Source organism: Cibotium barometz, chromosome 18, assembly GCF_041138505.1.
Source record: "Cibotium barometz isolate CiBa-2024 chromosome 18, ASM4113850v1, whole genome shotgun sequence".
Classification (NCBI taxonomy): Eukaryota; Viridiplantae; Streptophyta; class Polypodiopsida; order Cyatheales; family Cibotiaceae; genus Cibotium; species Cibotium barometz.
In genome coordinates, this window is record NC_141063.1 from 47,312,937 (window position 1) to 47,318,394 (window position 5,458).

The following is a 5,458-nucleotide window of genomic DNA, read 5'->3' on the forward strand; positions in this document are numbered from 1 at the left end:
GATAGGGAAGTGTCTCAAAACCTTTCGGGGAACTTTATCACCTTGCAAATCATCCCTATAGTGTCTCTCCCCACATTGTAGACATTGTGTTAAATAGCATGCAATCATTGGGACATGCATGTATTTTTGTGTAATCTATACCTAGCATAGAGAACATTTTATGACACCCATCTCGCGAGTTCGATAATATATTTTGAGGGGGAAGAATCTTCTTGAGAAGCCTACAACATAGGGTAAGAAATCATATGTCAAAATATTAGCAAGGAGAGTATATAGAACATGAAATATTTTCCCTTGAATGAGGCAGTCTTACCGAAGAAGACTTGTGACACTTGCATCACTCCATCCATAAGTTGTTTGCAAGTTCAATAGCTCCAAGTTTGCTCCCAATATGGAGTACGAACATCCCTCATACAAAGATGTGCTTGCATATCTATGCAAGGTTTCCTCCTCTTGTGACATTGGAGCTTGCTCACTATCATCTATGACCTCCCGTCCCCAAAGAAGTCATTCACCATGTCGTCCATGATAAGATTCTGGGTTGTTGTAAGATTAGGGTGTCATATTTTCTAGTTTATGCTAAACTGGGACAATGCTTGGAGAGAAATTTTGGGGGGACAAGGTATTTCAAATGAGATCAAAAGAAACTAATAGAAAATACACATGCCCTCAAATTAACCTAGGATAACTTAAATTAATATAAACTAGTCTAATTAATCAAAATCAATCAAAAATATGATGAAATGATTAAAAAATGATCTTTTCGTAGATGCACCATTACAAGTACACTAGTCCCTATAGGTTTAGATGATTTATTAATTTTACTAATTTGATTATTAATATTTGTAGGCCTTTTGATAGCTTGGAAGAATTTTGTTCATTAAAAATATAACCATTGGATTTGTAATTTTGACTAACCACCACATTCTACTAATGTCTCACTCTCTACCACTCTTTTGATCTACAAGATTGAGCATTTTAACTGGTAGTTATTGTGGGTACAAATGAAATATTTAAAAAAAATAGACAAATGGCTTAAAATTTTCTTTAAAAATCAAGTTAAGATCTATATTATGTGAAGATATAAGGTCTAAAGTGGGAATCTAATATGCGTTTATATATAAAAGATATTAGCATTTTAAGAAATCAGTCCAAATTTGGGACAGGGTGTATACATTGACTTTATACCTAAGAAAATGAGGACTTTTGATTATCTAATGCTTAATCAGATTATGCAACTATATTCCCAACTTTGCATGTGATGTTCAAACAAAAGAACTTGAAAGGAAATTCCTTTGTTAGTTAAAGGTAAACAAATGCCTATTTTTTTAATGTTTGCAAGGTGCCTGAGTGGAAAAAATTGAGCACCCTCATCCTGCAACCACTCTTCTCTTCCTCCTCATGTGGTAATGGTGGAGGAACCTCATTCATTAGTTGGGAAAGATGAGTCTGAGCCCTGCTTTCCATATGAAGCCTTGCCACCTTCCACACTCTACCCAATGTCACCAAATGGTGTGGCATGTTACCTAGAAATCTCCTATGGTTCTCTTCTATGTCATTATCCTCACTTGGTCGTGTCAATGCCTCATGAAGACATATGTTCGGACATGCTCAATTGTTATACAACGTTGTTGTATATCCTGGCCCTTACACCGATCACACACACATCAAATTTTTTCTCTCAACCATGCCTCTCGGATCCAACTTCCGGCCCTTGATGAGTGATGACTCTCAGACATCTTTAACCTGGCCAAAACTGATTCAGGGTTCATACAAAACACACAACATCTAGTACTGTAAACAAAAATTTACCAAGGTTTTCACTACTAGACAGCAACCACAGCAATGTTTTTTCGCTGCCCAGAATTGAAAATACGCTCTTAGCAAACGAAATTTTGCTGCTCACCAGTGTGAAGCTAGCAGCAAAAGTTCGCTACTCAGCAATGACCTGTGAAACCGTGACTCCCGCGCCACCGATGGGTGTCAATACCTACCTACCTAAATTGCCACCGATGGGTGTCAATACCTACCTACTTCCCTATTGCTGCACATGCATAGCTACGCCTGCAGTCCAAGTTTTCCTCCCACCTCAACTCATCCCTCAAGGGTGTTGGATCAATCAAGTCTCCCTCTCCAAGGTAAGCACTTCTTGCTTTCTTCCCTCTTTCATGGTTTCATGTCTTCTTCCAAGCTTTCATGGAAATCTTGGAAATAGTTATATGTTAGCTTCTCTCCCTTTCCCTCTCTCCTTTTCTCCCTTCCCCTCTCTTTCCTCTCCCTTTCCCTAACCCTAGCCTAATGCATAGATCTCTAATAGAGAGCTTTAATGGAGAGCTTTCTATTAAGCATTCTATGCATTATGCTAGGGTTTAGGCGTAACATAAACTGGTTTTTCCATTCACTTATGTGTACAGAGTGTAGGGTTTAGGGTACTGCCCTCTTTTTTCTCTTATTCTTCTTGCTTACTAATGTGCTAATGGTAAGGACTAACTTTTTATTTATTATGTTTCTTTTTTGTAGGATTATTGAAGTGAGCAAGGTTTTGGGCATAGCCTCTCAGATGGTAAGCACTCTTTCTTCATTTTCACTTCTTGTCTTTGTGTTTTTGCACCCTTGGTTTTGCCGGGGTTAGGGTTAGGTCAATAAGCTAGGGCTATGCATAAGGACTGGGCTATGCATAGCCCTCTTTATGCATAAGGTCCAGGCTATGGATAGCCCTCTTTATGCATAGCCCTCTTTATGCATAGGTCTTATGCATAGGGCTATGGATAGCCCTCTTTATGCATAGGTCTTATGCATAGGGCTATGGATAGCCCTCTTTATGCATAGGTCTTATGTATAGGGCTATGCATAAGGGCTAGGCTATGCATAGTCTTATGCAATAGGGCTTATACATAACCTTATGCATAGGCTATGCATAGCCCTCAAATGCATAGCTCTCTTATGCATAGGGATTATGCATAGCCCTTTTATATGCATAGGTCCTATGAACTAATGAACTAATGTTTTGGTTTATTATGATAATCTTTTGTAGGTCTCTTCAAGAACGACTTCCCAAGGGCATAGGCCACGCATACGGATTCGGCTAATAGAGGTAAGCCCCCTTTGTTTATGCTTCTTCTCTTTGTGTTTTTGCTCCCTTGGGTGCCGGGGATTAGGTTTAGGTCAAGAGCCTATATGGCCTATGCATACGGCCTTATGAATATCCCTTATACATAGGCCATATGCATTCGACCTATGCATTTGGCCTTATGCATAGCCCTTATGCATACGGCCTATGCATAGGCTGTATCCCGTATGCATAGGTCGTATGCATAGGTCGTATGCATAGGGCCTATGCATACGGCTTATGCATAGGGCTTATCCATATCCCTTATGCATAGGTTGTATGCATAGGGCTTATCCATATCGCTTATGCATAGGTTGTATGCAATAAGGCTTATGCATAGCCCTTATGGATAGGCTGTATGCCATATGCATAGGCCGTATGCATAAGCCGTATGCATAGGCCCTATGCATACAGCATACGGCCTATGCATACGACTTATGCATATGGCCTATGTGTAGGCCGTATGCATAGGCCGTATGCCGTAGCATACGAGCTATGCATACAGCTTATGCATAGGCCATATGTATAGCCCTTATGCATAGGCCATATGCAATCGGGCTTATGCATAACCCTTATGCATAAGCCGTACGTCGTATGCATAGGTTGTATACCGTATGCCATATGCATAGGTTGTATGCATATAGCCTATGCATACGGCTTATGCATACGGTCTATGCATACGGCTTATTATGGATATAGCCTATGCATAAGGCCTATGCATACGGCTTCTTATGCATACAACCTATGCCATATGCATAGGTTGTATGCATATAGCCTATGCATACGGCCTATGCATACGGCTTATTATGCATACAGCCTATGCCATATGCATAGGCTGTATGCATATAGCCTATGCATACGGCTTCTTATGCATACAGCCTATGCCATATGCATAGGCTGTATGCATATAGCCTATGCATACGGCTTATGCATACAGCGGCCTATGCATACGACTTGTGTATATGGCCTATGCATACGGCAATGGCCTATGCGTATGCTATGGTTTATGCATAGAGATATGGGGCATTGTTACATGCCATCTAGAATGCTGCTTATTTTCAGGTTAGGAGTAGTTATCTGCGAGTAGATGGTCAAAAGCTATCATCCGAATCCACCCTGCTTGTCTAAGCAATATTGTATGAGGTCAACAATGTCCTAATATCACAGGTTGTATTTTTTATCTAAGCTTGTGTTGTTGTTTTCTCTTGGTTGGCTTGACATTGTCGAGGTAAGTGGCCCTATTCATTCAACCTCATGTTTATTGCACCCTTGGGTGCCAGGTTTAGGAAATGGACTTATGCATAAAGATATGGGGCATTGTCACATGCCATCTAGAATGCTGGCTATGTCAAGTTAGGAGTGGTTATCCGCCGCCGCGAGTAGGTGGTTATAGTGGAGGTGGAGCCCTCCTCGATCTTCTCACTATCCTTCTCTTGCAAAAGAGGAGTTGCCTTTGGCTTTAATAGTGGGGAGCATTTGGAAACTCCTAAGAAGCTATCATCCGAACGGGGCACATTCCACCCTGCTTGTCTAAGTAGTATTGTAGGAGGTCGTAACAATGTCCTAATATTGAAGGTTGTATTTCTTATTTAAGCTTAAAGTATGGCTTGGGTTAGAGCAATCATTTTTTTTTTGCCTATGCATGTATGTAGCAACAATGTTGATCAACCCGTCACATAAGATCCCGATGTGGTCAATGTGCTGTCCATTATAAATGAACGATATAGGTAGCAAGCTTGGTTGTAGTTTACACAGACATAGGTATGGTTCCATCAAACCTTTCACATACACAAAGTTAATCTTTTATGCATTATATTTATCTTATATTTTAATCTTATATATAGGCGAGCTTACAGTCGACAGTCTACACCATGGAGGTAGACTATCCCACTTGGCTAGTCAACGCCATGGAGGTAGACTATTCCACTTGGCTAGTCAATGCCATGGGGGCAATCTACCCCACTTGCTCAGTCAGGGAAGACCACACGGCCGAGTGGTGGAGGCCCATCACAATATGGTTGTGATGAACCTACACCACATTCCTCTACTAGACCCACCCCCGCTCCCTCGCGTCTATCTTCACCACGATGACAACGTAGTAGGGAGTCGGGGGGTAGTAGACGTGCTAAGCGTGGGGGGGGAGCAGTCTGCTTTTGCTTTGGCAAAAGAAGCACTAGGTCTCACAATGCATCTCCCCAATACGGGGGCTCTTCATCTACACATTATGAGCCAGCAGCCCCCAGGAGACCCATTCCACTATTCGATCCACGCCTCGCTCCTACCATACATCGTGGATGCAGATGGTCGTGTGATGGATGCACGAGGAAAGTAAGGCATGAATCGTATGCA